At 37.6% G+C, this 24,495-nt stretch overlaps 1 protein-coding gene and 1 long non-coding RNA gene across 2 annotated transcripts in view; one reads left to right on the forward strand and one right to left on the reverse strand.

The window, feature by feature from the left end:
- Positions 1–2,263: 2,263 nt before the first annotated feature.
- Positions 2,264–22,307, reverse strand: LOC139436869 (uncharacterized). The gene is made up of 2 exons (XR_011646331.1): positions 21,973–22,307; positions 2,264–6,218 (listed from the first exon to the last, which is right to left on the reverse strand). It is a non-coding gene; the product is annotated as an uncharacterized lncRNA (long non-coding RNA).
- LOC101411753 (zinc finger protein 420) overlaps positions 22,127–24,495 on the forward strand; it is a 79,108-nt gene continuing 76,739 nt past the window's right edge. Inside the window, exon 1 of the mRNA XM_071209239.1 lies at positions 22,127–22,555. The gene's annotated coding sequence lies outside the window, so the exon portion shown is untranslated. The remainder of the gene's footprint in view (positions 22,556–24,495) is intronic.

Genomic DNA, 24,495 nt, shown 5'->3' on the forward strand with positions numbered 1-24,495 from the left:
CGATGGCTGGGTGAGTGCTGAGTTCCTGGCCTGGAGAGCTCTGTCACATTCCCCAATGGAACAGCAACAATCCTCTGAGTGCAATGGCTAAGACCAATAAGGAAGGATGGTCCAACAATGAGCCCTTGATGCTAATGACTATGCTTGTGGGCCTGTGGGCCTGAAATAAGAACTAGGCCTAGAGCTGCAGTGTAACTAAGAGTTACCTCCTGAAAGCCTCCATGTTGCTCACATGTGGCCAGTCTCGAAGCCAAACTCAGCATGTAAATTCCCCCCAGCACAGGACATGACTCCCGGGGATGAGCCTCCCTGGCACCGAGGGATTACTACCAAGTACCAGCTGATGATGTGGCTGGAGAATGACCTTGAATAAAAGGGTCAACTCAGACCAGCAGAATATCTCAGCCTACATGTAATAGCAGGAGTTAAAAATGCTTTTTGACCCTGAATAAAAGGGGGAAATGGAAAGGACAAATGAGTTTATATGGCTATGAGTCTCCAAAAAAGAGCCAGGAGGTCATCAGAGGGGTCACCCTTATGCACACCTCAGCAGAGTCCCAGAGACAGCTAAAGTAGATACAACCCCAGGTATTGGTTCCTCTGAGGGCTACAGAGACCCACAGGTTCTATGGTCATGGCAGATGGACTTCAGTGCCCTGTCAGTTGGCCCTACTTTGGAGTTTGTGGTCCTGAGTGTGATGGAGTTGGACTCAGGTGTGATCTTTGTTCACGAGCCTCTCCTGTCACTTTTACCGGACCTGTGGTTGGCGCTGGGGTTTAGTGTATACTTGGGGGACCTGAATCTCTGGACTGTCCATGTGATAACCAGGCCCTGAGCCTCAAAAGACTTGCAACTCCTACCCTCTGGTTTATTGGACTTACCCCAGCCAGCTAACAGGGAGGTGAAGAAGGTCAACCACCACACCAGGGAGCCAAGAGTGCCTACAACTGCAAACAGGAGAATTGCATCCATCGTCCAAGTGGAGTCGAGGCACCCTCTTGATAGATGAGTGGAGTGGACATAGCCATCCCAGGGTCCACAGAATGGAGGAATAGAGTATGGATTAGAGTGGACTTACTGATACTCTATGCTGGAACTAATGTGATTAGTAGTGGAAGTAAATGTAACAGAGATGGAGAAAGTGGACATGGCAGCTGCTGAGGGTGGGAATGGGAAGAAGAGATGTGATGTGGGGGCATTTTCAGGACTTGGAGGAGTCCTGGGTGGTACTGCAGGGACAGTTACGGGACGTTGTATGTGCTCCCATGGCCCACTGGGTGGACTGGGGGAGAGTGTAAACTGTAATGTGGACCATTGACCATGTGGTGCAGCAGTGCTCAGAGATGTATTCACCAAGTGCAATGAATGTCCCATGATGATGGAAGAGGTTGTGGTTATGGGAGGAGTGGGGTGAGGGGGGTGGGAGATAAATGGGAACCTCATTTTTTTTAATGTTACATTAATTTTAAAAAATTTTTAAAAAGCATGCACAGAAGGCATTGGTAGAGAATAACTTTACAGTGGAAAACCTGACAAACACTACCTCAAAGTCAATAGCAATAGTGATAGATCATGTTTATAGTATGTTACCTTGATATGATGTGATGTGATAAAAACAGCACTTTACGGGAAACGGACTTTGGCCCAGTGGTTAGGGCGTCCATCTACCATATGGGAGGTCTGCGGTTCAAACCCCGCAACCCCGGGCCTCCTTGACCTGTGTGGAGCTGGCCATGTGCAGCGCTGATGCGCGCAAGGAGTGCCGTGCCACGCAAGGGTGTCCCCCGCGTGGGGGAGCCCCATGCGCAAGGAGTGCGCCCATGAGGAGAGCCGCCCAGCGTGAAAAGAAAGAGCAGCCTGCCCAGGAATGGCGCCGCCCACACTTCCCGTGCCACTGACGACAACAGAAGCGGACAAAGAAACAAGACGCAGCAAATAGACACAGAGGACAGACAACCAGGGGAGGGGGGGAAATTAAATAAATAAATAAATCTTTAAAAAAAAAAACAGCACTTTACCTCTGTGGCCTTCCACTCAAAACCCATAACCCCCAGTCTAGTCATGAGAAAAATACCACACACATTCCAGTAGAGGGGCATTCTACAAAATACCTGGCCAGCACTCCTAAAAACTGTTAGGGACATCTAAAACAAGGTATATCTGCAAAACTGCCACAGCCAGGAGGACCCTAAGAAGACTGATAATAAAACATAATGTGGTATCGTGGATGGAATCCTGGAACAGAAAAAGGACATTAGGAAATATGGAAAAAGTATAGATTTTATTTAAGAGCAATGTATTTAAGAGCAATGTATTGATATGGCTCATTAATTACAACACATGTGAAATACTAATGTAAGATGTTAACGCATGGAACCTGGGTGCAGAGTATATGGGAACTCACTATATTATCTTTGCAATTTTTCTCTTAATATGAAACTTCTGAAAAATAAAGTCTACTTTAAAAATCAATGCAATTTCACACATTGCATTGTGTGAAATACAGAAAAAACATTTGAAAAAATCCAACATTTCTTTCTGATAAAAACTCTCAGCAAACTAGGAGAGAAATTTACCTAAGAGAAATAAAAGCATGTGTTGATACAAATGCATATGTTCATAGTCTTTTTTTTTTTCCCCTGCCCCCCTGTGGCTTTTTGTGTGCTGTCTGCTCTCTGCATCCATTCATTTTGCACACTTCTGCGTTTTTGCTTGTCTCCTTTTTTGTTGCATCACCTTGCTGAGTCGGCTCTCCACAGCGCTTGCCGGCCGGTGGCACTCCGCAACACCCAGGCCAGCGGCTCTCCACAGCATGCAAGAGAGCCTGCCTTCACAAAGAGACCCAGGGACGCAAAGTCAGGGCCTTCCATATGGCAGACGGGAGCCCAACTGATTGAGCCACAGCTGCTTCCCCATAGTCTTTATAACAGTCAAAATTGTAATCAATCCAAACGTCCATTGCCAGGTGAATGAATAAACAAACAAGTATAAACTCATATAATGGGATAATATTCAGCAATGAAAAGGAATAGCTATTGATACATGCAGCATGATGGAATCATCTAATTATGCCAAATGAAAGAAGTCAAATATGTAAGGTACCTCCTTTATCATTCCATTTTTATAAATTCAAGAAAATTCAAACTAATCTATAGTGATAGAAAGCAGATCAGTGGTTGGCTGGGAATGGAGAGAGGTGAGGAAGGATGGGAAAGGGATTACAATAAGCATGTAATATTTTTGTATGATGGGTATGTTTATATTTTGACTGTGGTGAATGGTTTAACAGGTTTATATATATTATATATCAAAGCATCAAACTGTATGTTTTGAATATGTACCATCTATTGCATGCCAATTACACATTAGTTAAATTTTTTTAAAAAATAGATAAAGCAATGTTTATAGAAAGAACCACAAGGTGAGAGGGCAAATCTGATATTTTACTGGGAAATTTCAACACATTTCTCCTAGTAATTAAAAAACCGACAAAAAAAAAAAAATCAAAAAAGATACAGAAGTTATGACCAATAAAATTAACAAGCTTGATTCATGGACATACATGGGACTCATAAATTGTCTATTAGACTAAGTTAATCCTTTTAAATACACAGGTGCAAAACGTGATAATGTACATGAAAATCTCAGTTAAACTTCAAAGAATTGTCATCATACATACAGATCATATTCTCTGACCAAAGTGGAATAAAGAAATGAGCAGTAAAAACATTCTGAAGAACTCCATTAGGTTGGAAATACTTGGCTCAGTGAGAACTCATGATAGAAATTTGGGGGAAAAAAAACACCTGAATTAATAACATTGAAAATATTCTATTTCAAAACTTATCTTTTACTACAAAAGCTATACTCGAATCAAAATTCATAGCTGGAATTTCTCAGGAATATTAGGAAAGAAAGACAGAATTTTAATAAGTTAAGCATCCAATTAAGATATCAGAAAGAAAACAGCAGAATAAAATGGAAGTAGTTAAAAGAAAGGAAATAATAAATATAAGAGCAGAAATGACAAAGTAGAAAACAAAGAAGAGAAGATCCACACATCAAGGAGTAACCTCAGGTGGGGCATCAGAGCCCAGGTAAGGCCAAGCAGGTGTCACTACAGAGGAATGTCAAAAGGACACAACTTGAACAGGCTCATACTGGCCACAGTTGGGAACATCTGGGTAGCAATAATAATAATTACTGCAATGAGTTGAAATACATAAGAAGATTTAAAATCATGAATTAATAGTGAAAATAAAAATAATTAATTGGTCATCATTGAGGATGCTTGGAAACAAATCCTTTTTAAAAAAACTGAATATAAACTGTACCACATAAGGAAAATTTTGTTTTCTAGAAGTACTCCAACTAATAGATAAACTAATAAATGGAACTTGTCAATGCTCATCAATGCATGTCAATAACATAAAGACAGACAAGACAAGCAACCATTGGCTAGTTCCTAATCAAAGTTCATAAATACTACCTATGAGGTATTCTTGTCAAGATATTGAACCTGAATCTGATCAACCCTTAGATCTAACTACCAAGTCACAGGAAATTTGGAAGGCAGAAAACATATTATATGATACCATGGTGGCACAATTTAAAAAAAAACACACAGTATGGGAAACTACAAAGGACAAATAACCCTAACATGTTTTTGAAAAAAAAATGACAAAGGAAAAAAGAGAGGGGAAATCTACAAATTAAGAAAATTTAAGAGACTATTACTAATCAGCTGCAACATATTTACATCCTGATTTAAAGAAACTTTAAGAATAAACCATGAGACAATAAGGGAAATTTAAACCTTGACTGAATTCTAAATGATAACTCTAAAATAATGTTATTCTTTTTAAAGGGTAGAAATACTAGGTTGGTACAAAAGGAATTGTGGTTTCAGACTTTGAATTTTAAATCATTTTAACTAGGCTCAAACATATCTTTATTAATCAAAATAGGAACCCTTACAATTAACACATTTTTGCGAATGAGAAATAAGTTTGCTTACTTATGTAGCGCAAAAATCCGTGCTTCAGGATTCAACAAACTCTTGGAAAGCATTTTCCGCATCCTGCTGGTTGTGGAGGTGTTTTCCCTATAAAAAGTTGTCAAGATGCTTGAAAAAATGGTAGCGGTTGGCGAGAGTTCAGGTGAACATAGTGGATGAGACAAAACTTCATAGCCCAATTCGTACAACTTTTGAAGCATTGGTTGTGTGATGTGTGGTCAGGTGTTGTCATGGACAAGAACTGGGCCCTTTCTGTTAACCAATGCCTGCTGCAAGTATTGCAGTCAATTTTCCGTGTATCTCATCAATTTGCTTAGCATACTTCTCAGATGTAATGGTTTTGCCAGGATTCAGAAAGCTGTAGTGGATCAGACCAGCAGCAGACCACCAAACAGTGATCATGACCTTTTTTTTGGTTCAAGTTTGGCTTTGGGAAATGCTTTTGGAGCTTCTTCTTGGTCCAGCCACTGAGCTGGTCACTGCTGGTTGTTGTATAAAACCCACTTTTCGTCACACATCACAATCCAATTGAGAAATGGTTCATTGTTGCATAGAATAAGAGAAGATGACACTTCAAAACGAAAAAAGTGTAGCCTGCCCAGGAGTGGCGCCGCACACACGGAGAGCTGATGCAGCAAGATGACACAACAGAGACACAGATTCCTGGTGATGCTGACAAGAATACAAGCGGACACAGAATAACACACAGCGAATGGACACAGAGCAGACATTTGGCGGGGGCAGGGGCAGAGAAGGGGAGAGAGATAAAAAAAATAAATCTTAAAAAAAAAAAAAAGATGATTTTTTGGATTTTTGGTCAGCTCATGAGGCACCCACTTATCAAACTTTTTCACCTTTCCAATTTGCTTCAAATGCCGAATGACCACAGAATGGTCGACGTTGAGTTCTTTGGCAACTTCTTGTGTAGTTTAAGAGGATCAGCTTTGATTGCTCTCAACAGGTTGTTGTCAACTTCTGACGGCCAGTCACTACACTCTTCATCTTCAAGGCTCTCATCTCCTTTGCAAAACTTCTTGAACCACCACTGCCCTGTTCCTAGGTCAAATGAGTTGTTGATGTTGAAAGTTGTCTCTGCTGCTTTACGACCCATTTTGAACTCAAGAAAATCACTTAACTTTGCTTTTTGTCTAACATGATTTCCATAGTCCAAATATAAAATAAACAGTAAGTAATAAGTCACTGCAAAAAAACATAAAGTGAGAAATGCACATTAAAATGATGTATAGGGAAGTGGACTTGGCCCAGTGGTTAGGGCATCTGTCTACCACATGGGAGGTCCACGGTTCAAACCCTGGGCCTCCTTGACCTGTGTGGAGCTGGCCCATGCCCAGTGCTGATGCGCGCAAGGAATGCCGTGCCATGCAGGGTGTCCCCCACGTAGAGGAGCCCTACGTGCAAGGAATGCACCCCATAAGGAGAGCTGCCCAATGCGAAAGAAGGTGCAGCCTGCCCAAGAAGGGCACCGAACACACGGAGAGCTGACACAACAAGATGACGCAACAAAAAGAGACACAGATTCCCATGCCACTGACAACAGAAGCAGACAAAGAAGAACAAGCAGCAAAAATAGACACAGAGTACAAACAACTGGGGTTGGGGTGCGGGTGAGGGGAGAGAAATAAATAAATAAATCTTAAAAAAAAATATGTATAACATAACCACATTTACTTAAGAATGTATGCCAATATCAAATGGCAAATTTCAACAATGCAAAACTGCAATTACTTTTGCAGCAACCTAGTAGTGAAGTTGCTGTTATTTAAAGAATCCCTACATTTGGAGACATATGCCAAAGTATTTATGGGTCAAATGATATAACGTTGAAGATTTAACTAAAATAAATCCGAGGAGGTAAATAGGTAATAATACAGTCTGTAGCCACATGTAGTTATTTAAACTTAAAATAATTAAAAATAAAATTTTAAAAATTTATCCTCACTCATGCTAACCAACATTTCAAGTACCCAACATGTGACTAGTAGCTGCCATACTGAGCAGATTTAGAACATTTCCATCATCACAAAAAATTCTACAAGACAGCACTAGAACACTCAAAACAAGACTGGCTAAATGTTGATTATTACTGACTTGAGGAGGTATTTATGAGTGAGTTTGATTTATTATTTTTTTAAATTTTGTATATCTTTGAAATACATATCATATACATACAATAAAATGTTTAATGGCATTCATTAAAATATGAATGAAAGAGCATATAATTTCTAAATTAATGAGGAAGAGAAATATCTTTCAATCTACAAGAAAGCAAAACAACACCAAGCAGGAAAAACAAATATAAAGTATTTAAGACATATTTGTATCCCAATATATGATATATATTTCAAAGAAATCCAATTAAAATGATTAGTACTAATAAATGAATTTAGCAAGGTTACAAGATACAAGATTAATATACAAAAATATCAATTGTATTTCTATACACTTTCAATGAACAATCCAAAAATGAAATTAAGAAAATAATTCTATTTATATTAGCATCAAAAAGAATAACACACACAGGAATAAATTTAACCAAAAAAAAAAAAGTGTAAGACTTTTACTCAGGAAACTACAAAATACTATTAGAAAAAATTAAAGAAAACCTAAAAAATGGAAAGACATCTATGTTCATGGATCAGAACTCTTAAGATGGCAATATTCTCTAAATGATCCACAGATTCAATGCAATCACTATCAAACTCCAAATGGCCTTTTTTTGTAGAAATGGAAAAGACTATTGTCAGATTCATATGGAATTGCAAGGGGCCCTGAATAACTAAAAAATATTGAAAAATTAGTAGGACACACACTTTGGGATTTTAAAGCTACAGTAATCAAAATATTGTAGCAGTGGAATAGGATAGACACGGCTAATGGAATAGAGTTGAAAGCCCAGAAATAAACCCAAACATCCATCACCAACTGATTTTTGAAAAAGATACTGTAGCAGTGTGAATTAGTTATGAATTCCAAAAACAGATATTGGATTATGTTTGTAAACTGTTCTGTACCTGGGCGTGATTAAATTATGATTAGGGCTTTGACTGGGTCACATTAGTAGGGTGTTGAGTCCCCGCCCATTGGTGGGTGGGGATTCACAGATAAAAGACATGACAAAGGACAGTGTTGGAGGGTTTTTAAGGTTGGAGTTTGATGCTGAAGTCTTAAGCTGGAGCCCCGGGAAGTAAGCACACAGAGGAAAGAGAAGCAAGCCCCAGGAAGAGAGGAACCCTGAGCCCAGAAAGAAGCAAGACCTGGGAAGAGAGGAACCCAGGAAGCCTGAACCCTGGCAGATACTGGCAGCCATCTTGCTCCAAAACATGGAAATAGACTGTTGAGGGAAGTAACCTATGCTTTAAGGCCTAGTATCGGTAAGCTCCTACCCCAAATAAGTACACTTTATAAAAGCCAATAGGCTTCTGGTATTCTGTATCAGCACCCCTTTGGCTGACTAATACAGATACCAAGACAATCAATGGGGAAAGAATACTCTCTTCCACAAGTGATGCTGGGACAACTGGCTAACCACATGCAAAAGAATAAATCTGGACCTCTACTTCACTCCATATACAAAAACTAATGCAGAATGGATCAACAATGTAAATACAAGCACTAACACCATAAAACTCAGAATAAAACAGGTAAGTCTTCATGACTTTGGATTGGCAATGAGATTTGACACCAAAAGCATGAGCAGCAAAAGAAAAATAGATAAACTGGACATAATCAAAATTTTAAAACTTTGTACTTCAAAGGACACCATCAAGAAAATAAAAAGACAACCTACAGATTGGAGAAAATAGTTTTAAATCTTATATCCAGTAAGGATCTAGCATCCAGAATATATAAAGAACTCCTATGACTCGACAAAAAAAAGACAGACAACTCACTTAAAAATTGGTAAAGGATACGAATAGACATTTCTCCAAAGAAGATATACAAACAGCCAATAAGCACATGAAAATATTCTCAATATCATTAGCCATTAAGGAAATGCAAATCAAAACCACAATGCAAATCAAAATCAGTTCAACCCCACAAGGATGACTAAAAGAAAAAAGACAATAACCAACGTTGGTGAGGATGTGGAGACATCAGAACCCTCATACACTGCTGGTGGCAATTTAAAATGGTGCAACCACTTTGGAAAACCATCTAGTAGTTCTTCAAATGACAAACCTAGAGTTACCTGATAACTCATCAATTCCACTCCAGGTACACACCCACGAGAAATTAAAACATAAGCCCATACTAAAACTTGTATAAGTATGTTTATAATAGCATTATATATAACAGTCAAAAGGTAGAAACACCCCAAATGTCCATCAACTGATAGATGAATAAATAAATTGTGGTATATACATACAATGGAATATTACTCAGCCATAAAAAGGAATGAAAATACTGATAACATGCTACAACATGGATGAACCTCAAAGACGTTATGCTAAATGAAAGAAGTTAGTCATGAAAGACCACATATTGTATGATTCCATGAAATACCCAGAATAGGCAAATCTAGAAAGACAGAAAGTAGATGGTTAGTTAGTTGCTAGGACTAAGGGACTGGAGGAAAATGGGAGTGATTGATAATGGGTAGAGGGTTTCATTTTGGAGTGATGAAAGTGTTCTAAAATTGATTGTGATGATGGCTGCAACTCTAAATACACTAAATGCTATTAAATTGTATATTTTAAATGGGGATTGAATGGTCTATGTGAATTATATAAAACAAATAATAGCATTTACAGAGCTAAAAGCTGATTCTGTGAAAAGACAAAATTGATAAAGTCCTGCCAAGACTGAGTCCTCCTCACTCACCCAGCCCTAGAAAGTAAGTGTGGGGCAGGGGTGGGAAGGGACAAAGAAAGAATGAGATAGCAAAAGTCAGGAATAAAAATTGGGTCACTATTTAAAAAGATAATAAGATAATAAAGGAATTTTATATACAATTCATATCACTAAATTTTAAAATTTAGATGAAACAAATTTCTAGTCACATACCAAACAAATATATTGGCCAGGAGAAGTAATACGCAATTTGAATAGTCCCATTCCTAGTAAAGAAAATTTAATCCATAATTTCCACCTTTCTCCTAAGATTTTGTGGAAACTTTTCAGGTTCAGGTGGTTTCTGGGTTGTACTCTATCAAACATTTAAGGAAAAAACAAAGTCAATCTCATACAAAGTCTTCAGAGAACTGAAAAAGGTTGGGACACACTCCAATTTACTTTATGAGGTCAGCCAAACTTCGATACTGAAACATCACAAGGGCATTCAAGAGAAAGGAGAATTATACATCACTCTCACTGATCAAAATATATGCAAAAACAGCTAGATATAATAATAGTTAATTAAATCCTGCAACATGCCGAAAGGACAATATATCATGAGTATACTGGGATTATTTCAGTAATGCAGAGTAGGTTTAACAATTGAAAATCAATCAATGTAATCTACCACATTAATAGAATGAACTAGAATTATCATATATTGTCACCTCAATGGACAGAGAAATGGATTTTATAAATTCAATATCCATTTAGCTTTTGCTGAAGAAAGAAGGAAATGTCCTTAGTTATATCAAGGGTAGCTATAGAATGTCCGCTGAAAACAGCCTTCTTAATGGTGAAAGCTTTCCCTTGGAGACTAGAAATAAGACAAAGATGCCTACTATAATGATTTCTATGTAATATTGTACTGGAAGTCCTAACTAACACATTAAGGCAAGAAATAAATAGCACAGTTATTGAAAAGAAAGACATGGAAGGGTCATTATTTACAGATCATGTCCATTTAAATCTAAAGAATCAACAGAGGGAAGTGGATGTGGCTAAAGCAGTTGACCGCTGTTTTCCACACGGGAGGTCCTGGGGTCGGTTCCCAGTGCCTCCTAAAAACAAACAAACAACAAGCAAACAAATGAAAAAACCAACTGAGGGGAGTCAATGTGGCTCGGTAGTTGAACACCAGCTTCCCACATATGAGGTCTCAGGTTCAATCCCCAGCGCGAGTACCTCAAAATAATTTTTTAAAAAAGAGAGAATCTACAAATACGTTATTATCAAATTTTTTTCCATTATTCCCCTCACTCAGGAGCCTTTTTAGACATTATTTCCTAATTACTAACCCATCCCCTATGAAATTTTAATAACACAGATATACTATAATTTATAACTATTTATGGACCGTGGTCCTTTGAAGGGCCACAAACTATTGTAATATCTACAATTTTTTGGTCTCTCAAGAACCAATTTTTACTCCTTTGGGGTGATGTTGTCCCTTGAAAATGCATTAAATAATAATAATTATAAGCCAAGATCAGTTGAAATTCTGAAATTGAGAAGCAATTTGCATTGGAGTTTCCCAGTTTTATGACTTTTTGCCCATGGGCAAGTCCCAGTCAGTGCCACAAAGGGCAGCTAAAAGTCAGTAGTCATAACTGGCATGAGAAACCAGAGGAAAGAATTCACAGGGACCATAGCAGCTAGAAAATGGGGAATGGGTATGACAGAGGTGGGAAGCAAGAATCCCAGACAGGAAAGAACAAAGTAGGGTCACATTCTTCATATAAAATCTGTCCAAATCTCTAGCTGGTCCCTGAAGTATGCACGTGTGGGGCAGTCTCTAATAAACCCAACTAAGGCCAAAAGAACGAAACAGAACAACTCTAACCTTCAATGAGGAAACAGTTTCATGCTCAAGGCCAACAAAGTTCTCAAAACAAACAAAAAAATACCAGCATTCTTCAAAGGAATATAGAAAAATCCAGTATTTAATCATTTTACAATGTCAAGGATATAGAAGTTAGATTAGATAAATGAAGAAAGAAGAAAATGTCACACATACATAAAAGAAAAGGCAATCAATGTAAACCTCCAGGGACCCAGATGTTGCAATTAACAGATAAGGCTTTTAAAGGACTTATAATTATGCTCAGGGATATAAAATATCTTAATGGTTGAAAAGATAGGAAATCTTAGCAGAGAAAGAGAATCTATTAAAAAGAACCAAATAAAATCCTGGAACTGAAAAAGAGCATATCTGAAATTTTTTTAAAAAATTACTGGCTAGGCTTAATAATAGATAGATCAATAAAAATTACAGAATCTGAGGAACAGAGAAAAAAAAGTCTTAAAGAGAACATACCTTCCTTAGTGACCTGTGGGATTATGAAAAAGTCTAATAGGGGATCAGGTATATCTTAGTGGTTGAGTACCAGCCTTCCATGTACAAGGTCCTGGGTTCTATCCCCAGTACCTCCTAAAAAAACAAAAGCCTAGTATATGGGTATTTGGGAATCCTTGAAGGAGATGAGAGAGAATATAGCAAAAAAAATTATTTGAAGTAATACTAGCTGAAAATTTATAAATCTGGTGAAAGATACAAGCTTATAAATTTAAAAATCTCCAAGAACCCCAAGCAGAATAAATACTGACAAATAAAACAAAAACACACCATATATAGGCATAGCATGGTGAAAATTACTGAAAACTAAAGACAGGGTAATTATTGGGGAAGAAGTGTAATTAATAGGGAAGAAAGATACTCCCCTTTAAAAATATGAAAAAATACAAGCAAAGAAATCACTGAGAGGGTAAGTGGACATGAAGGTAAATTTCTCTTAGAATCTCAAACTGGAAAAATAACACATTCTTCCCTATGATGTATACGTTAGTACTTTAAGGTAGATTTCTGATATTTCAAGGAAGGGCAAAAGGTGTGACAGTCTGAAGGAGAGAAAAGTCAAAGGACAAATTGCTCTCTCATCAACAAGGAGTAGAACTGCACATGGATGAATGTGATCTTCTCAGGGGGCAAATACTGAATTATTTGCGGGAAGACATCCTTAAGAGAGACCAAGTTGCTGTAGTTCTCTAACATCACATCTCTGTATAAACTCTTCTGATCAGTGTCCAAGTATTTCCACTCCTCCAGAGAGAAGTCTATGGCCATATCCCTGAATATCACCACCAACCCCTGAAACGACAAACCTTTTCATTTAATGGTACAATTAAAAGAAGTGTTTTTAAGATGAAAGGGATAGACAGACAAGAGGGAGAGACAGCAAGCTAACAGGATTTAACTAAAAGCTCATATCAAGGGTGGAGAATAAAAAGGAAATTAGTGAGAGCCAGGTAGAGGGTATATATGTTCTTCAACATCCCTGTCATGGCAAACAAAATGTCCTTCAAAGAGTGAGACTGAAATTATCTACAAAGGGCTGGGAATGAAAAAAATCTAGATAGTCACAGTTATCTAAATAAATAAAATGGCACTTCAAAGCTAACAGTAAACTACGTATCTAGAAATAAATACATGCCCGAATCCAGCAACTAGCAATTAATCTAGCAACTAATTCATTTTCAAAAAAGTGTTCCTTTCTATGTTGCCCTGTAAGGAATAAGGTAAAAAGCCAAAAAACAAAGAAACAAAACCACAACAGACTCCAAATATGTTACAAAACCTCTATCTTTAAAAAAAAATCAGATTTGCATTAAAATTCAAACACTTCCTGAAAACTCAAGTCTCACTGAGTAAATGACTCCCAATATGTGATCATACTCCCCTCAACAAAGTAATTGGAAATACGTGGGAACATGTTCTGGGTTATCACAGTGACAGAAGGATAAAAGAATTGGATGTCTGAGAGTCAGGAAGGCTAAACATCTTACACAGTATGACACAACAAAGAACTGCCTCACTAATATGGTTCTCAGGAAGCAGATGTGGCTCAAGTGATAAGGCCTCCAGCTACCACATGGGAGGAACTGGGTTCAATCCCTGGGGTCTCCTGGTGAAAACGAAAAAGAGACAGTGAGGCTGTGCAGCGAACCAGTGTCCACCTGGCGAGCCGAGCACCCCACGGTAGCTGTGCAGCAAGCCAAGTGCTCACATGGTAAGCTGTGTGCCCTCAGGAGTACCTGTGTGGTGAGCCCAGTGCCAATGTGGCGAGCTGAGTGCCCACACAGTGAGCCAAGTACCTGCATGGCAAGCCAAGTGCACACATGAGTGCCTGCGTGGTGAGCCAGTGCCCGTGCAGTGAGCCAATGCTAACGTGCTCAGCTGAGTGCCCGCCCAAGTGCCCACGTGGCAAGCTGAGTGCCCATGTGGTGAGCCAAGTGCCCACATGAGTGCCTGCATGATAAGCCAGTGCCCACGCAGCGAGCCAGTGCCCATGTGGTGAGCCAAGTACCTGTGCAGTGAGCCAGTGCCCACACAAGTGAGTCACTTAGCAAGATGATGCAACAAAAGAGAGATGCAGGGGAGAGTCAAGGTGAAGTACAGCAGAAACCAGGAACTGAGGTGGCACAAATTGACAGGGAACCTCTCTCCACATAAGAGGTCCCCAGGATCAAATCCCGGCGAATCCTAGAGGAGAAAGACGAGAAGGGAAGACAAAAAGAGAAACAGATACTGAAGATCACACAGTGAATGGACACAGACAGCAAAAACAGCAGGGCAGCAAGGGGAATGGGGAAAAAAAAAAGACAAAAAAAAAATGGTTCTCACTGTAAAACATTATATTAGCTAATATAAACATGTTTTCCTGTCAGGACAAATTATTTTGCTAATTATTTTGTCTTATGATGGAAAGTCCTACCATTTTATTTTTTCCACTTATGCTGGATGTTTTGGAAGTTTCTTCATAACTCTAAGACAGTATGACTCTCTCTCTGTTTCTTTCTCTCTTAGATAAACACACACACACACACACAAATGATGGCATATAAAAACCACTGAAATCTGAATAAACTATGGATTACTACCAGTGTCAATTTCTTGGTTTTGATCATATGTAATAGTTATTTATATAAGATGTTACCAGTGAGGAAAACTCAGTAAAGGTTACTGGAGACTCCCTGTACTATTTTTCACAACTTCCTGAGAGTCTACAATAATTAATGCAGAATAAAGTTTGACATTTTTTCAACAGAAAAAAATTGGAAAGTTCTCCAGTTTATTTTATTAAGCAAGTATACACCAGAACTAAATTCATTAATAAGGAAGATTTAGAGCACATTTAATTTAGTAATTTCTGCTTTATCTTTATTAATCTGACCATTTAATATTTATTTGATAATTTTCATTCTAATTTCTTGAGATGATCAATTTGCTTAACTTTTCCCTTTTTTAATAATGAAACCAAATATGACATGAATTAGCCTTGAACATCATATGCTTAATTATTATTTTGTGCTATTTTCAAAATAGTTGCTAAATTGTTTTGATTCTTTCTTTAACCTAAGTGGTATTTTGGTTGTGTTGATTAGTTTTATTTTGTTTTAGGAGGGGGATTTTCTTTCTTTTTTTAAATTTTAATGAGGGGTTTTTTTCCAATGATTTGATAATTACTTCAGGTTTCAAGGTCTATTACATTGTGGTTCAAGGATGCAAACTTTTAATAGCTACTCTTCAGAATTTATTTATAGTTTTGTTGTAAGTTAATACATGATCAATCCTTGACACATTTTCCCCCGTAAAGCTGTTGTTTTAGGGTTCAAGATATTTCATTTATTTAAAAAATCAAACTTGTAAATTTTAATTCCAGATGATACATAGCCACAATTCTACAGATTATCAGCTGAAACTGAGGGAAATATTTTTTTTCTTAACAGTTTCTTTACATTTCTAACCATTTTCTTTTTACATACTTTGATGCTATTATTTTATGCATAAATTTTTAATTTTATATCATTCTTTTATATATTTTGTCCATTTTTATGTTTAATGTTTTTGCTTTAATTATAAATTAACTAATTTTTATAATCATTTGTGCTTTCTTTAATTTTTTCTTTGTATACCTATCTTTTTTCCTATAGCTTTTATGAATTATTTTTTATTTAGTTTGATCTCAAATGAACAGTTTTTTTGAAAGTAAATTGTAAATTGGCTTCTTGTATGCCTTTCATTAACTTGTTACCCAGTATGCATTATATCCAGCTGAAATATATTTAAGTTTCTGGTATGTGGATTTCACCTTTCTCTACGTTCCATTTCACATTTCCTATTTTCACTTACTCTTTTTGGTCATATCACTTGGGATTTGAATGTAGTAAGGGTGAATGTGGGATTATCTATAAATCCCAGTAAGTATTAATTAAATCAAGGAAAGCCCAATAAGTTGCAAGACTTATACAGAAGAAAGTCTATGACTCTAAACAGCATAACAATCTGGCTGAAATTAGTAATTGACATCCTCTTTAACTGTACATATTCCTTATTCTGGAACCATGGAAAGCTAAGGATAATCTAGACCTGCCCTGTCCAATATGGTAACCATTAGCCACATGTAACTATTTTAATTTAAATTAATTAAAATTAAATAAAATTTAAAGTTGAGTTCCTGGTCATACTAGTCACATTTCAAGTGCTCAATAGCCACGTGTGATTATGTACTAGACAGCAAAGAAAGTTCTATTGGACAGTGCTGATGCAATCAACCCACACAAGTATGACTAACATCCAGCATAAATCATTATAACTTCAAAATGGACCTTGTTCCTGGTATCCATCTTTTACAGATTTTCTTTGAGCCCTGAAACCGCTGTAATCTTAATAAGTTTCCTGTCATAACCCCTATTCTTAAAAGCCTCATTTGACAGGGGCTGTTACAAATATTGAGACTCCTTCATGTCTATCTGGTCAACCCAAGTAGGGTATAGAGAAGGTAGCTTCTGCTTCTAGAACTGAGGTAGACTAAATATTCTGGAAAGTCTTCTTATTGAACAACATCTCTATATTAGATAATTTAAATGGATATAAGTTGAAATGTATTCTTCAGCAATTAAGAAACTAAAGGAAATGAATCAAGGCTAGAAATAGAATTATCATGGGCAAACAGGAAAGCAAAGACTTGGATAAATGCTGATACTAGAAACAGAGTGGGCTGAGGGTTAATCTCTGTGCAGGAAACAAAATACTGGGTCTGAACAGAATGAGGATGTTGGACTTGCAAGCCCCTTCCTCTATGAAGGCGGGTCCTTAGAAAAGGCAACTCCTCAATGGAATGGTGGGATAGGAAAGAAACAAAAACAGTGAAAGCAAATGACAAGGAACCCATCTGTCTCTACAGTGGCTCAAGAAAGAAAATGAACTATTATTAATAGTGACAATTTTAATACTATCCTCCCCTAAATATTAGTAACCTCTGATCTCATGTGGATCTTAGGTTGCACTGTTCTGCCTTTTGTAAAGAGGGTCAAAAAATACTAAACACACCAGTAAGCAAGCCACAAAAAGTGGGAGTTAGCAAAACAATAAATATAAGATTCCTAGAATGTCAGATAATTGATCAGGTTAAGTATTAATGGATAAACATGGAATAAAAAATGAGTAAAGTATTAGACTAGTGAAGTCTGGCTACTATGCTTATAGGAGAGAAACTGCAATGGGAATTTATAGACATTGCTGGTGGGAGGATATACTGATACAATTCTTTTATAAAACAACTAAGGACTATCTGGGAAAGTTGAAGGCATATTGCCTTTTGACCTAACACCATTTGGGAGACACTGCTTATAATATAAAGTAAAATCCAGAAACATCCTTAAATACCTATAAACAGAAAGGATAAATAGATTATGACATACATATATATAAAATGTGGACTCTCTTCTGGTGTAAAGGAATGAATTAGAGCTGTATGATTCAATAGGGATCAATCACAAAAACATAATAATTTAATATTATATAAAATTTAAAAACAGAAAATGTACTGGGGTTAGATTTTCTCATGAGAGAAGGAAGGTACAAATATGAAATAGGGAAAAAAGGAAGAAACGCTTGTATTTTTAGAATTGAAGGTACCAATATGAACTCATGCTTTTAAAAGTAAATATATTTCTTTAGCTCTGTCATTGAGACAGCCTAGAAGCAATGATAATTCAGTAGCAGTGAACACAACTATTTACCAGATATTAGGCATCAAAAGAAATAGGGAACCATGGAAAAGTGGCTAATTTCAGAGCTGGGGAAAAGAAACTACAAGATAAGCCTGAAACATCTTTTTGTGCCTGATAACAAGGAAGTGATCAAAAGAAAGAAAAAAAAAAAGATGGGGAGAGTGTCTGGCCAAAGGACACAGGAACCAACCTGACAGGATTTCCACTGACCAAATTTGGGGCAATTTAACAAAAAAAGAAATAATGACATAATGTATACAATGGATTATAACATATTAAGTTGAAACAGATTCCCGTGCCACTGACAACAACAGAAGCGGACAAAAAGAAGAAAACGCAGCAAAATGGACACAGACAACAGACAACTGGGGCTGGGGGGTGGGGGAAGGGGAGAGAAATAAAGAAAATAAATCTTAAAAAAAAAAAGACACTAAATGTAATACATGATTCTTGATTGAATCCAGGAGTAAAAAAAAAACCTGTAAAGGAACAGGGAAATCTGGGTATGAACTCTATAGCTTAAGAGTACTTTATCAATAATAAATGACTTGACAGTGATTACTGCATTATTATGCAGAAAAATTTGTTCTTATGAGATAAATACTACTGAGCTGTGTAGAGGTAAAGTATTATGAAATGTGTGTAACACTCAATTGGTGTAGAAAAAAATTATATATATACAAAAAGGGAGAAAGAAAGAAATTTGGGGGAAATGTTAAAAAAAACAACTAGTCAATCTAGGTATATTAGGATTCATTATAACATTCTTGAAATTTTTTAAAAGGAAACAGCTGAGGGAAAAGGGGGTACATTGATGAAGAAAGATTGGCAAATTGTTTAAACTGGAAGATGGCTACAAAAGGATTCATTGTATTAAGACTATTTTATTTACTTCTGTATATGTTTGAAATTTTCCAATTTTTAAAGAAAACAAAATCAGAAAATCATCCTACAGTTTAAGTGTACATATGTATGAGGTGAAACTATTATTCTTTATAACACATGTATGGGATACATATCTTTAAACGGGTTCACTGAAGTATAATTTACATACCATAAAATTAACTCACATGACATGGATAGTTGAATAAATTTTTAATAAATTTATACAATTTTTGTAGTATGAAATATTTCATAATTTTTTAAAAAGAGAAAACATATTTTAAAAATCACCCAGATCTAAGAAGAAATCAAAATTATCCACCTATGGTCACGGTGAGTGTGAGATTACCTGATTAATGATTAAACCACAGTTCTGATGAGAGGTTCTAAAAATACTCATGATAAAATCTATTTCTCCTCCACCAATGCTCCAGGGTGAGCACTTGGCACACATGTGAACATCGGCTCAAGAAGACTGAAGGCTACTAGCACTATCCCTTGCTTCCACACTGGAAGGAGAGGATTCAGGGACAGATTCCTGAATGGGGTGCAAAGCAGGCAGCCAATTTCAGGATAAGGAATGCAAACGTTCACACAATCTGGAAAAAAATCCTGAGCATTTCAATGACGGAGGAAATGGCATTTTACCTGGGCCATGGCTTTTACTTTGTTAGAAAATCAATTTGTTTTTCTGAAGAGTCCTAAGAAAGCACAGAAGGGGAGAGGAAAAAATGCTAGACCACACTTGCCCTAGTGCTCCCAAATGTTTCTGAATAACCAAGTTAAATATGATTTACTGTCCCCTTCCAAACTCTCTGCTCCGTTCCTCCCTTTCTCCATACACACTAATAAAAATACTGAAGAACTAGAGAGCCTCAGAACAAATCCCATCCCTCGTTAAACTTTAGGGAATCAAAAAGCAGGATAATGGATTGCAAGACACAAGTGCTCCAGTACTGAAATGGGAGCCCTAGCTCCTCAGGAGGAGCATTCAGACCAGCCCCCCCTAACCCCATATGCTAACACGGACCTCAGGTAAATCCTTGCTTTTGGCAGATCTCCGCAGCATATGCAAGGAGGATTCTGAACCAGACACCCACACTGTAGCACCGAGGACAAGGGCAAAGCCCATAAGCCGGGAGTAGAGTGCTCTCTGGGCATGTTCAGACTCTGAACATGTCTTTCTTAGAAAGAGGTTTCCTCTGAGCTTTCCACACCCATGAACTAAATTCCTCATACTACCTCTCAAGCTTTATTTCCTTCCAAGCTCAAAAGGGGCCAAACCCTCATATCAGGGGCTTCCTCAAAGCCCCTCAGACCCTCACTAGACTCACAAAACGAGCAAGACAATCACATTTTCCCAACTCCAGGGCAACATGCCCCCAGGTAGAAGCACAAATCCCAGAATCCTCTGGCTCCTAACTCCACACTTTTCCATCATGACCACTTCTTTCTTACATTCCAAAAAGCATCACATTCTGTCCCACTTATTGTGAAGAGTGGATCTATGACTATTATAGGTTGAGGGATATATACATACACACATATATATGTATATATGAAATATATATACACGTCAAATGACAAAAAGAGCTATAAAGGAAAATAAAGTAAACAGCATAGGAAAAGGCTAATAAGAGAACAGGATAAGGCATAAAAACAGAGAATAGAGGTGCTTCTTTTGAGTAGGGTGGTCATTGAAAGGGAGTGTCAGGATAAAGGAGGATTTCTTACTTTGCTCTTTTTCTTAAATTTGGGAGACATTATAGCATGTTTGTATTCTGAATGACATGAACTAAGACACTGACAAAGAAGGTAAGAGAGGGACAACTTATGGGACATAAGTCTTTTGAGGGACATAAGTCTTTCTTTGAGAAAAGAAAGGATCCAGAGCACAAATATTGGGGGTGGACTCACATAGGAGCACAGAAACGCATCCTATAGGAAAGCGAAATTACACATGTAGAGGGATGACAACCAGGTTTCTGGTTTGAGGGGATAGTGGTGTACTCACAAAAACATTTCACTTCTTTTATTCTCACAAAATCCTGATAGTTAAGGTATAACACACTGGAGAATGTCACAAAGACTAGTAGAGTTGCCCAAAGTCTACAATTAGTCACAGAGATAAAATAAGAACCCATGTGTTTTAACTCTCATCCAATGAATCCTTCCTATGACTATACTGCCTCCCTGTATTTCCTCCCACTAATGTGGAAATCAGCATAAAAACTTTTGTATAGAGTGGGAAAATGAGGGAAAGAGTACTGTAATATAGTGAATGGGTGATGAGATAAAGAAATTGGCATCCTTCTGCAAGACTTTTTTACAGCAAGTCAGTTCAATGTTCTTCTCAGAAGCTTTAGGAAGCACAGATTTGATGAAAAGAGGGAAACAAAAGAATCAAGTAGAATGACACAATGTGCTGAAAGAAAATAACTGCCAACCTGTAATTCTACTTCTGTAAGAAATAGTTTTCAAAATGAAAATGACATAATTTCCAGCATACAAAGAATTCATCACTAAATAGTTCCACTAAAGGTAAGTCTAATGGATATATTTTAAAAAGAAGAGATAAGAAAGAACAGAAATACTAGGAATGTATTAATGTAAATGTATGTGGCAAATAGAAGTCCTGCTTCAAGCTATTTACATATCAATTATTTATCTTTAAAATGTAAATAAATATTGACTATATAAAGCTAATTCTAGGGCTGGGGAGATTTTTAATAAAGGAGATATATGTATGACTTGTTGTATATTAAGTCTAAATTAAGGAGGTAAATGAAATTAAACGTGTGAGATTATTTTAAAGAAGATAAAAGGTACTCATAACGACTTTGACAAGTATACCTGTTGAAATTTCTAAGAGTAATGACTAAAAGAAACCTGCAGACTGGTGGAAGGAAAAGCAAATCGATCCAACATAAAGAAAACAAACAACATAAAACAAGAATGGCAATTTAAATCTAAATATATCAGTAGCTACATTTAATGTAAACAAATTAAATACTCTAGTTAGAAGAGAGACATTCAAAGAGAATTTTAAAAACCTCAACACACTATCTCCCTGCCGCCCTGCTCAGTTCACTTCCACCCACGCAGGATTCAGGCCACGAACCGCCTGGGTTCTCAGATTCCACACCTCGAGCCGCACTGGTACAAGCTGAGCTGAGATCCACAAGCCGGGCTCTACTATCCTCTCTCGCCTCGTTCGGGCGAGGCCGAGGTCCCGCCGGAAGTACGCCGGCCGCGAAGGCCTCCGGGAAATGTAGTCCAGCTCCTACTGAAGTAACGGTACACCGGGACCCCGGCTATCGAGACAGTCTCGCTGAAAAGCAAAGAACTCCGCGCCAGTCCGGAACTGAATCGTCTTGGGGGTTTCAGAGGGGCCAAAGGCTCGGGGAAAGGTCCCCATTCCAGTCCGCCCGTTACGCCTTCGCTGATCTTCCTCAAAGACTGCCTGCTTACGTTCAGAAACGCATTTCCCCTTGGTCAGTGAGGTCCTCGCGGGTAGTTAGGGTTGCAGAGCTTTCTGGGAAATATATTTCAGGCTCCGGGCCCAGAAATCGCGGATTTGGCGCGAGGCGGGTTGTTCCGATTTATCTCTGCGCCCAACCAGCCCTAATCAAGGACTAGTGCAGCTAGTGCCCGGAGACTTCAGGGAACACTACCACATCCTCGAGGTTCGCAGAACCACTGGGTCACAGTTTCTTTTTTGTTTGGGGGTGAGTTCCGCCTTGCGTCGGTGCAGTTTATAGGAGGTGCAGTTTATGGGAGGTGAGGCCTGGCGTCTTAGAAATGAAACTGGACTGGGGTTGAAGGGGCGGGTCCAGGTTCCAACGCGGAACTGGGGTGTGCAGGGGTATGATCGCGCACGACTGTATGACTCTGAGTGTGATTTGAGTGTTTTAAGTGAAAACCTGCAGAGGGGCTGTGATTGTGCGTGCGAGAGACCAAGTAAGAGACAGAAACATCATCTGAATGTAGGCGACAGGGATTCACAGCCTCTGATCCTCGCTTCCTGGACTGTAAAATGATGAAAACAAGGGTGCTTCTTCCTGGGACATCCGTTTACTCGAATACTTGAATCAAAAGATAAATAACTGATCTGATAAATAGTTTGAAACACGACTTCTCTATAAAAGAAACATTTATTGTGGCTTAGAATACCAAATCAGTGTGACTTCTATAGACAGGAAGAAATATTTTAAAGGAACTTATTTTTACGGAATTCTTGGTATTGTGTCAGACCCTCAGAGTGGGCATTTACTTTCCTTTTTAGAGAACATTGCTGTAGATGGTTTGAAAAGCCCTGTGTTAAGGAATAATGTGTAAGAGGCAACGCCAACTACCTAGAGAGATCAGAATTGAGGATTCACGTGTCCTGGATTTTAGAGACCCTCTGCAACCCCAATTTTCTGAGGCTCAGAAAAGTCCTGGAGCTTTTTTAAGGCTGCAAGATTCCTCAGTGAGTCTAGACCTGAAACAACCGCTAATTTGTTCCCGAAAGATCCTTTTTTCCAAGTATTTCCCAACAATTACCCTGCACATAAATTTAAGTGATGAAATTGTTAAGAAATTGGGCACAAAATTGATATCAATATCTGTAGACTTCATTTATATGAACCAACTAAAAGATATCATGAAAAAATATCATTTACAATGACAACGAGTAAGATAAAATTATTCTAAATAAACTGAGCAAGAAAGGTGCAAAACCTTCATGAGGATAACACCACTGAAGGGCACAAAAGGTTTCAACAAATGGAAAGCTACGCTGTAATCTTGGAAAATGTCAGAAGATAAATTGGAGTCACGTTGCGGTTTACAGAATTTTATTCAGGACACCAAGGAAGAAAACCAATTACTTGCAAAAGTGGAAGCAGCTTTCATGCCTGGGGAGTTTGCAGACAGTTTTATAAGTCAAAGAAAGGTTGACCAGGTTCAGTTGATTGGAGAAGCACCTGTTGGGCTTACACAGGTATGTTAGATGTAAGTGGGGCTTTATTTTTAATTGGTCCAGATATGGTCAACTAGAGGTTTAATTCTATGTTAGTTCATAGAATTTAACTCTTGTATTGGTTCTGAGAAAACACAGGAGATATTTTTTATTATATTTATCAAAAGGAAAATCCACTTTATAAAGATACCATTTCTCCCTGTTTGTTAATTTAATGAGATTTCAATAGAAATACCAACAACTTTTTTTTAATTAGGCAAGATGAAATTTAAATTCATATGGAAAAATAAACGTAGTAACAGTTAGAGCAGTTCTATCACATTGTTTATGTATACCATTTCTATATAACTCAAATTGGGAAAGTAAAGAGCCTTTTTCTGAAATGTTTGGCGCCTTTAAAAGGTATAAATGACTTTGGTGTTGGCATGCAAAGTACAAATATTATCTTTGATACCACTTACAATTTTGTAAAATATACCCTTAAGAACTGTAGTAAACAGTATCTTATTTTAGTTCATATATTACCAGCTGTAAGGTTGCCAAAAGGCCAAACTATATAAAAATCTTAGAATATTAATGAAATTCTCATAGTTAAAAGCAACAAATTAAAATGAGCCTCTGTTTATATACATATAGATAGAATCTGTTCTGTTAGAACATCTTCCTAGAGTGAAGGGGCCTCAGAGGCCTTTATGGAAGGGATTG

The sequence above is a fragment of the Dasypus novemcinctus genome, chromosome 18 (genome assembly GCF_030445035.2).
Source record: "Dasypus novemcinctus isolate mDasNov1 chromosome 18, mDasNov1.1.hap2, whole genome shotgun sequence".
Lineage (NCBI taxonomy): Eukaryota > Metazoa > Chordata > Mammalia > Cingulata > Dasypodidae > Dasypus > Dasypus novemcinctus.